This window comes from Dasypus novemcinctus, chromosome 15, assembly GCF_030445035.2.
Source record: "Dasypus novemcinctus isolate mDasNov1 chromosome 15, mDasNov1.1.hap2, whole genome shotgun sequence".
In the NCBI taxonomy this organism is placed as follows: domain Eukaryota; kingdom Metazoa; phylum Chordata; class Mammalia; order Cingulata; family Dasypodidae; genus Dasypus; species Dasypus novemcinctus.
Genome location: NC_080687.1, coordinates 108,748,507 through 108,759,657, shown reverse-complemented (window position 1 = coordinate 108,759,657; position 11,151 = coordinate 108,748,507). Strand labels below are relative to the sequence as shown.

General features: G+C 35.3%; 1 non-coding gene across 1 annotated transcript; it reads left to right on the top strand.

Moving 5' to 3' along the window:
• The first annotated feature begins 9,335 nt into the window (after window positions 1–9,335).
• On the top strand, window positions 9,336–9,440 carry LOC131273582 (U6 spliceosomal RNA). The gene has a single exon (XR_009180849.1). It is a non-coding gene; the product is annotated as a U6 spliceosomal RNA (small nuclear RNA).
• Window positions 9,441–11,151: the final 1,711 nt, after the last annotated feature.

Genomic DNA, 11,151 nt, shown 5'->3' with positions numbered 1-11,151 from the left:
CTGGGGGGAAGGCAATGCATTTACATGCTGAGTTTGGCTTCGAGACTGGCCACATTTGAGCAACATGGAGGCTCTCAGGAGATAATTCTTAGGCACCCTGCAGCTCTAGGCCTAGTTCTTATTTCAGGCACACAGGCTCACAAACTTAGTCATTAGTATCAAAGGCTCATTGTTGGACCATTCTTCTTTTTTGGTCTTTGCCATTGCACTTCAGGGATTGTTGCTGTTTCATTAGGGAATGTGATAGAGCTCCCCTGGCTAGGAACTCAGGACTCCCTCAGTTGTCATTTTTAACTGTAATCACTATGAAAATACCAAACATTTTTATGTACCCTGTATATATGCCTAGAGAACTCCCTCCCAACCATGTACCAGTTGGGAGAATTTTGATGACTGTTTCAATCCCTTCACTTGTCATCCGTTTGTTGAGGTCTTCTATTTCTTCTAAAGCCAGTGTAAATGTTTCATGTGTTTCTAGGAAATTGTCCATCTCACTCACATTTTCTAGTTTGTTTGTTTTTTTGCATACAGTTGTTCATACACTCCTCTTGTGATCTCTTTTATTTCTACAGGGTCATTGGCAATGTCTTCCCTCTCATTTATTTTATTTATTTTTTTCTTCTCTCTTTTTTTCTTTGTCTGTCTAGCTAAGAGTGTCAATTTTTTTGATCTTCTCAAAGAACCAACTTTTGGTTTTGTTGATTCTTTTTGTTTCTTGTTCTCAATTTAATTTATTTCTGCTCTGATCTTCACTATTTCTTTCCTTCATCTTGGTTTGGGATTAGTTTGCTCCTCTTTTTCTAGTTCTTCAAGGTGTACAGTTAGATCACCAATTTTAGTTCTTTCTTCTTGTTTAATGTAAGCATTGAGGACTGTAAATTTCCCTATCAGCACTACTTTTGTGGTGTCCCATAGGTTTTGATATGGTGCATTCTCATTTTCATTCATATCAAGATATTTGCTGAATTCTCTTACAGTTTCTTCTTTGGCTCAGTAATTGTTTAAGACTGTGTTGTTTAATCTCTCTACATTCATAAATTTTCCCTTTTTCTGCTGATATTGATTTCCAAATTCTTTCCTTTATGATCAGAGAAAGTGTTTTTTATGATTTCAATCTTTTTAAATTTATTGAACCTTGTTTGTGATGCAACATATGATCAATTTGGGGAAGGATCTATGGGTACTTGAAAATAATATATATCCTGCTGTTTTGGGGTGCAATGCTCTATAGATATCTGTTAGGTCTAGTTCATTTATCATATTATTCAAGTTCTTGGTTTCTCTATTTATCCACTGTCCAGATGTTCTACCCAATACTAAGAGTGGTTTATTGAAATCTCTAACTAAATATTGTAGAGACATGTATTTCTCCCTTCAGCTTTACCAATGTGTATCTTGGGGTACTGAAGTTAGGTGCATAAATATTTAGAATAGTTATTTTTTCTTATTGAATTGCCCCTTTTATTAATATATAATGATCTTCTTTATCCCTTTTAACAGTTTTGCATTTAAAATCTATTTTGTCCAATACTAGTATCACTACTCCAGCTCTTTTTTTTTTGGTTAGTATTTGCATGTTATATCCTTTTACCAACCTTTCACTTTTAAAGTGATGTATCCTTACTTCTGAGATGAATCTCTTGTAGACAACATACAGATAAGTCATGTTTTAAAATCCATTCTATCAGTCTGTGCCTTTTGATTTGGGAGGTCAAGCCATTAACATTCACTGTTTTAACTGTAAAGGCATTACTTTATCCATTTTGACATTTGGCTTTCTGTATCGTGTCTTCCTATAGTGTATCATTTCACCCTTTCTAATATTCTTCATTTCTACATTCTTCTCCAAGTCTCTCTCCTTGCTTTTTCCTTTCAGATTGAAGGACTCCCGTTAGTATCTCTTCTAATTCTGGTCTTTGGTAACATATTCTGTCAGTTTTTGTTTGTTTGTGAAGACTTTGAACTCCCCTTCATTTTTGAAGGACAACTTTGCCAGGTACAGAATTCTTGTCTGGCAATTTTTCTCTTTGATTATCTTAAATATGCCATACCACTTTCTTCTCTCCTCTATAGTTTTTGAGAAGAGGTTGGCACCTAAACTTACTGAGTTTGCATTTTATGTGATGCTTTGCATTTCCCCTGCTTCTTTCAAAATCTTCTTTTTATCACTGATATTTTTCATTCTGAATAGTAGGTGTCTCAGGCTAGGTCTGTTTGTATTATTCCATTTGTGGTGCATTGTCCTTCTTGGATAGTGGTATTTATGTCCTTCATAAGGGAAAGGAAGTTTTCAGTCATTATTTCTTCAAAAAATAGTTCTGCCCCTTTTTCTATTTTCCTCTCCTTCTGGGACACTGACAATGCATATGTTTTTGCATTTTGCATTGTCATTCAATTCCCTGAGAACCTGTTCCATTTTTTCCATTCTCTTCTCTTTTTATTCTCCTTTCTTTTCCAGTTCACATGTTTTGTCTTTGAAATCACTAATTCTGGGTGGTGGACTTGGCCCAGTGGTTAAGGCATCCATCTACCACATGGGAGGTCCGCGGTTCAAACCCTGGGCCTCCTTGACCCATGTGGAGCTGGCCCATGTGCAGTGCTGATGCGCGCAAGGAATGCCAAGCCACGCAGGGGTGTCCCCCACATAGGGAGCCCAATGTGCAAGGAGTGCACCCTGTAAGGAGAGCTGCCCAGCGCAAAAGAAAGTGCTGCCTGCCCAGGAATGGCACCGCACACACAGAGAGCTGACACAACAAGATGATGCAACAAAAAGAAACACAGATTCCCGTGCTACTGACACCAACAGAAGTGGACAAAGAAGATGCAGCAAATGGACACAGAGAAGAGACAACTGGGGTAGGGGTGGGGGGAAGGGGAGAGAAATAAATAAATAAAAATAAATCTTAAAAAATCACTAATTCTGTCTTCATGCAGGACAAATCTGCTCTTATATGCCTCTAAAATATTTTTACTCTCATCTATCATGTCTTTCATTCCCATAATGTCTGTTTCATCTCTTTGCAGACATTCAAATTGTTCGTCATGCTCTCCCAGTGTCCTCTTAATATCCTTTCTCTTTCATCATATTTTCTTTCAATTCTTTAAATTGATTTAGTAGAGTTGTGTGATTATCATTGATTAATTGCCTTAAATCCTGAATCTTTTCAGTACATTGGGTTTGTTCCTTTGGCTGGGCCATGTCTTTCTGTTTTGTAGTATGGCCTGTATTGTTTTGCTGATATTTAGGCATCTGAAATGTTGGTGAATTTACTCTAACAGCCCATTTCTCTCTCTTGTCTATTGCTTTTATTTTTTTCACAACCTGAATATTTGGCTTAACTTATCCTAAATCTTTAAAATTGCTCAGTTTTAGTTACCAAATCATGCCAGGGACTCACTAATGGGGCATAGACTTTCTAGCAGGGTTGGGTAAAGAGAGGTCTAATGGCAGTTTTTGTCCATTTAGTTTCCAGACTGACCAGCAGATGGTCCTTTTTGGCAAAACTTTCCAGAGTTGTAGCTCTCTAGGTTTCCTTTTGTTTTTGACTGGTCAGTGCCAAGATTCAAAGTGGGCTTTGCAGGCTGAATTCACTGAAGAAAAGCTCCTAAAAACCTAGCAGGGAGGAAGATGTCTGCTCTCCTCTCAGTCAGTTGCAATGTTCCAGGATTTTATCCCTGTTGAATATATTGGGGGTAGGGGACGAGAGGCCTTCCTGGTGGCTGGGAGGTTTAGTAAACTCACAGTTTGTTTCAGCTTTTTCATCTGTGTGTCTTTCACCCTCCTGGGAACTGTGAAGCACCATCCAGTTCTGCTGACCCCCAAAGCAGGCCCCTCAGGCACCTTTTGGCTCTTTCTCCACAGTATTTATGAGAGTACTGAACTTTATCTGCCTAATCTGACACCATATTGCCATAATCCTCCTGCTTATTTCTTCCTCACCTTTATTTTTATGCAAATTTTGTCATCTAATGCTTCTTTAAAAAAATTAAAATATTAAAAAGTAATTTTAGAGTTAAAAAAAACTAATATATAGGAAAGTGTGCCCACAAATTATGAAATTTAACTTCTGATACTTTACTATATTTCCCTTTCTCTTAAACCATCATCAAATTTCACAAAAATAAAAAAGTTTTCCATTCACCCTACATGGTATAATAAAAACTGCAAATGGAATTTATAGATACACATGATGGGGTATGAAATGAGTAACAGCATTTAAAATCAAAGGAAAACAAAGAAAATTATTGTTTGATTTGGAGGTGATAACTAACCAGGCTCTAGGTAAACAAGACAATAGAAAATACTGTGTAACAAGGTAGCTCCACTACATAAGAAGTGGTTTTGTGTTATGTAAACTGGCATTGTATAAGTTAAAATGTATGTTGGGCATTCTAAAATTGACTGAGGTGGTGACAGCACAACTCTATGGTGAAAATGAGAGCCATCGACTATACATTTTGAATAGGTTGTACAAAGCATGGGACTGTATAACAGGGACTCCAGTGGTGGAAGATGGACTGTGGTTAACAAAAGAAATAGGAGAATTTCCTACCAGGAACTATAACAAATATGTAATACTAATACAGGGTGTTAATAACTGGTTGAAAATACACCAATGTTATAGTTAGTAGTCATGTTTTGGCAATGCTCTTTCATAGTTTGCAACAAATGTTTCACAACAAAGCAGGATTTGGGTGGGGGGGCAATGTATGGGAGACTTGTATGATGACATGCATATTTTTTGGGTAAATTCACAACTTATACTATACACTTATTGTTTATGTATATTCATGTATAAATTATGTACTTCAATAAAATTTTATTAAAATGTATTTTTGCAACTTGAAGCCTATCAAATATTTTAAAGTTATAAATGATTGCTAAGAGAGTTATTTTTAGTTAAAAAAAAACAAACAAAAGAAAGCAGTAAAAGGGTAGGTGGAAGGAAAACTATAAATTACTGTATTAGACAGCCAAATGGGTGCTAGCAAAATACCAGAAATCTGCTGAGTGTTATAAAGGGTATTTATTTGGGGTAGATGCTTACAGTTACAAGGCCATAAAGCATAAATTACTTCCCTCACCAAAGTATTTCCGCATGCTGGAGCAAGATGGCTGCTGACATCTGTGAGGGTTCAAGCTTTCTGGGCTCCTCTGGGCTCAGCTCCTCTGTTTCCTCCACAGGGTCAGCTAGACTATCAGGCAAATGGCTCTGTTTCTCTCCCTGGGGCTCCAGCTTCAGAATCAAACTCCAGCATCAAAACTCCAACACTGAAAGCCTGCAACTCTGTCCTTTGCCATGCCTTTATCTGTGAATCCCCACCCACCAAGGGGCAGGGACTCAATACCCTAATGACATGGCCCAATTAAAGCCCTAATCATAACTCAATCAGGCCCAGGTACAGATCAGCTTACAAACATAATCCAATATCTATTTTTGGAATTCATAACCATATCAAATTGCTAAAATTACAACAATCAGAAGGCAATTACAAACTTGGTAAATATTACTCTAAGTATGTTATTATTGACTTATAATCCCATCCATTGGGATTTTTTTTCATATATGTAATTTATACATTGTGGTATAATGTTTGAGTATAATGTATGTGGTATAAAGAATGAGGGTGCAGCATGGGTATCTCTCTTTTGAGAAAAGATCGTTCCTTGGAACCAACATCAACTGCTTATAATTTCCTTCTTTTAACTAACCCATGTCAGATAAATTATCTTATTTAGTTTTGTATACTCTAGATAACATTGTCTAGGTGACATGCCAAGCCTCAACATTATTTAAATGCTGCCCTGACTCACATATCCCACCATACACGTAAACACTTCTCTTTTTCCATAGATGCAAGAATTTAGTTTTGTTCACTGCTTTTGTCCAAGAAGAAAGGTCAGGCATCAGATCTATACTTCTGAATGATTCTTCTCTTAGAATCCTTAACATTTTCTGTTTATCGGTATATAGACAAAGAGTTGTAACATGAGGGTATCCAAGGTGTGAAAAACAGAAACTTCTGCCTTTGGCTCCATTGAGGAGTTTGCATTTGGTTGTGCATGCATAAAAAGCACAGTCCCAAAGAGTAAACAGACAACCAGGAGGTGGGATGGCAGGTGCAGAAGGCTTCTATCTGCATCTACTCCTTGCTAGACCAAATCCCCAAAATGACTTTTCCTTTGGAGGAATTACCTTTATTCCTTCACTGATTCTTTCTTTTCATTGTCCTTGTTTGCATAATTTATTTCTATCATTTTTGCATATTATGACTCATTAGCTTTCATCTTTCTAAAGTCCGTTTTTTTTCTCTTCAGTGAATGTGTATTGTTGTCTGTTGATCTGTTAATACAAAAGTCTTAAAAATGCCAATGAGGAAGATTTACCCTCATTTATTGTCATATTACAGGTAGGTGGATAGAGATGATGCGAAATATCCTGATTTTTATTTAATTAATGTAATTAAATATATATTAAGTTTTTATTCTCTCTCAAAATTTGTAGTATGGAATGGGCATAATATCAAATACAGAATACCCAAGGCAGAGTTATTGGGCATTTTTATATCATATCTTATACCCAAAGAATTAAAAAATATCAATGCATATTATTAAAGTGTATAAAGTAAAGAATATCCATAGGAAGAACTCTTTAGCGCACCCCTACCTTTTCAAAGAGGATTTTTAATCATCAAATTTATTCTTCTAACCAATTAAATTATGTGATAGATTTGATATGTTCTTTAAATAATAAACTGACATGAGATAAAAAGAATTATTTAATTCAAGTATTAGAAGTTCTGCCTATTGATGTAATAAGCCAGGTTCTAATTCTAGCCTTAACAATTGTTTCCAAATTTTGTGACCCTTTTTCCTTCTTTCCTGGAACATCCCTTTTAAAAGTGCCTTGGGACCTTTGATTCCCTAAGTCCCAGAGGTGCACTGACTTCTTGACCTCTCAGATTCCCAAAGGAGCCCTATTGCATTAGATATCTGATTTCTGATTTTTCCCCATGATGCTTAATTTAGGTAGATACACAGGAACACAAATCTGAGGATGACATACATGGTAATTATTAGATGTCTTATTATATTAACAAGTCCCAAGACCATTGTTCAGATATTTCATAACAGAAATTTTACTGCATTTCCCAAAACAGTAAAACATCATCTCATTATTCCAGCCATTATAGCATCTATAGTTTCCCTCACTGTTAAGATTCTATCCTGTTTAATTGTTTTTACTACACCAGGGGAAGAGGAAGGAGGGATGACTCTATGTTCTGAATCCAAGTGGTTTACATGGCTGTAACTGATACATAGTCATAGGACAGTAATCCTTCATTTCCCATAAGAAGATGACCTTTGTTAGTGACTCATTCAAATCTACTTAGAAAATCAAAATATGCTTTCAGATGTTTCACATTAAGTGCTCATTTAAACATTTATAGCTCAGTGATAACTGAACTACAATGATAATGAGGTTAGACTGGACTGTTTCAGATTGTTCATTCATCAGTTTTCAGTATCCACAGGACACAATCAATGAAAAAAAATATTTTTATTAGATCATAGAAATATTTTCACACTACTGGAAAATAAATCTCAATGCTCAGGCCCTCCTAAAAAATATATCAGTAAAGTCATTTGCATGTAAATTATAGGCTTACAATAAGAAAAATGAAACAAAAATTTAACTTTTAATAACAAGAGGTTTGCAGGGAAGCCACATTTTTTTTAACAAAATCATTTTCAAGAAGCTTATCTTTTAGTTTATGTTTAATTTAAATATTTAAATTATTGTTCTAAATACATAAATGTTCATCTTAAATGTCTCTTACTTCCATAGATAATTATTACATTTTCCTCCCAAGGAAATCTAAAGATATGAATTAAATCAAATTTCAATTATTAATGGTAATCCAAAACACCATTAATAGAATTGTTTTTAGTTAAACCGTTCTTACTGCTTTCTAAGCTGTGCCTCCACTAGGGAAAGCAGAAGGTTTATACTGACACAGAAAAAAGGTAAGTCATAAAGATGGCTAGAAGAATAAATCTCAAAATAGCATACAAATATAATTGAGTTATGTAGATCATCTTTTTCATTTCCTTTTTAACATTGTTATTCACCCCATTTTAATGACCCCAATTGGAAAAATGATTTATTATTTTATATGAATTCTTTATTTATCCTTCTACTCTTTTTACTCCACCGTGATTTCTTCTGCAGTGTTTTTAATCTTCACCCTTTAAGTAAAATTTAGCCTTTCATTTCCACCTATATCCCTTGTTTGGGTAGCTGTTATTCTCTGGGGTAAAGTTTACACTCTGCTGGTATGTTCTAATGTGTGTATAATTGCTGTTAAATATAGAATATTCCATATAAATTGAAAATCATTGCAAGCACTTAAACTGTTGCTGAAAATCCATGACTCTGCATCACCATCAGCATCTGGACTACATTATCCAGACAACAAAATGTTGTGACTTTCCATTTCCAGATGGGAGTCTCCATGAATTTGCTCCATGCTGCTTCCATTGTCCATTCTGTTTGTCATGGTCCTTGCCAGTGAATCTTATAGATGTCTTGCTCCCGACACAAGTATTGGCTCACACCAAAACAACAGTATGCTATACTGGGTGGGTGGATATTGAGTGTAATCTTCCAATTCTGTGGTGGCCAATCCATCAGGCCATCAGGCAAATATTGCTGTTTGTGAGTTCTGGGAACTGCCCATTGATACCCTCTGGCTGGAGGTATTCTCAGGCCTGAACCCCAGAGGGCTAGATGGCAATCTTACAGGGGAGTAAACAAAAAGCTTGACAAATGTATCATGCAATTTTGTCAATAAAGCAGTTTTCTATGATCTCCCAGATTAAACCTTATGGGCCACTTGTAAGAACTGCAGCCTCCACAGAATTTGGGCTCTGAGAGAGGTTTAGACAGCTAGAGTAGGGGTACATGCATTGATGGACTTCCTCCAGGTAGGAACTGACTAGTTGCTTTGGAATCTGCTGACATATGTGGCACTGCTAGTGAAAAGAAAGGCTAGTGTGGACAGAAATGATCATTAACCATGACTTGGGACAAGGGATTCATGTGCTCATTTAAACTGAGATTGTAGTACTAATTTCTACCTAATGGGGAAAGTTCATTAAAAACCAATAGTTTGGGGACCAGCAAGATTAAGAGGGTGAGGATGAAGCTCCAAAATCTTGTTCTCCCAAATAAAGTGTCAGAACCAAATTTCTCAGAACTCCATAAAACAGTGTAAAGTTTATACCAAGAGAAAGCTAAATCAAGAAAAATGAAACTTGAAAAGGGTAGGCTGCCCTCTTTGGCAGCACATACACTAAAATTAGAATGATACAGAGAAATGTTGCATGACCCATGTTCAAGGATAATACCCAAATTTGTCAAGTGTTCCACATTTTTAGTTCTGATAGCAGCAAGAGAAAAGAGATCCATCACATACAAGGGATACGTATAAGATTAAGTGCTGATTTCTCATTTGAAACTTTTTGAAGTGAGATGGCAGTGGTATGACATATTTAAGGTACAAAGAAAAAAAAACAGCTAAGAATTCTGTATCCAGGAAAAAAAATTGCTCAAAAATACAGAAGACATTAAAATAAAACACAGATAAAATTGAGAGAATTCATCAAAAGGAGACCTAGCTTATAGGAAATACTAAAGAAAATACAGCAACCTGAAAAGGAAAAAAAAAGTAGCAAAGTGAGGTTTGGGCAGAGTTTAAAATTAAGATTATTCTGGGGGTAACTAAAAGAGTAAAAAGATAAAAATAAGATAGACACACAGAAAAAAAGCCTAAAGATAAAATGGATGAAATAAAACACTATATTTACAGTAATAGCATTGAACATTCATGTATCAAAGTTCCCCATTTAGAGATAAAATAGGCAGAATAGATTTAAAAAATATGATCTAACTACATGCTGTCTACAAGAGACTCAGCATAGATCCAAGGGCACAAATAGGTTACAAGTGAAAGGTTGGAAGATGATTTTCCATGCAAATTGTAACCAAAAGAAGAGCTGGGGTACCTTTACTAATATAAGACTAAATAGGCTTTAAATGCAATTATGAGATATATACACACTATATATATACAAACACACACCAAGAAGAAAGAACAATCATAAATAATTAAGCACCTAACCAAAGTGCCTGAAAATATATGAAGCAAAAACTGACAAAAAATGAGGATAAATAGACACCTGTACATTCACAGTGGGAGACTTCAATATACCCATCTCAACCATAGACAGAACATCTGAGATGACTATCAATAAAAATAGAGATCTTTAATAATATGTTAGAGGAACCAGACCTAATTAACATACAGAAAACTTTGCATGTCAAACAGCAGGATATACATTCTTCTCAAGTATTCAGGGATCATTCTCCAGGATAGACCATGTTAAGTCATAGAATAAAACTCGATAAAATTTTAAAATAAATATTTACCTCAGTGGAATGAAGGTGGAAATTAATAATGGTTAGAGAACTGGGAAATTCACAGATATTTGAAGCTAAACATAGTCTTAAAACACTTATTGGATCAAGGGTCAAGGGGGAAATTGTAAGAGAAATCAGTAAATATCTTGAAAGTGATAAAAATGAGAACAAAGCATATCAGAACTTAAGGGTTACCACAAATGTAGGGCAGAGAAGAAACGTTATAGCCCTGAATGTCTACATTAAAAAATAAGAAAAAGCTAAATCAAAGACCGAATTGCACATCTGGAGGAACTAAAAAAAGAACATCAAACTATTCCCAAAGCAAGCAGAAGGGAAGAAATAACAGTGATTTGAGCATAATTAAATGAAATGGATAATAATAATAGAACTAACAAAACCAAAAGCTGTTTTTGAACATATTAATAAATTGACAAACCCTTAATTACACTAACAAATAAAGAAAGAAGATGCAAATAAAAGAAATCAGAAATTTGAGGGAACATCATCACAGACCCCACAGAAATAAAAAAGATCATAAAGGGAAAGTATAAAAAATAATGCCAGCAAGTTAAGACAACTTAGATGAAAAGCATGAATTTCTAGAAACATGTGGGCACTTTACATCAATGGAAGAAATAGAAGGCATCAATAGACAAATCACAAA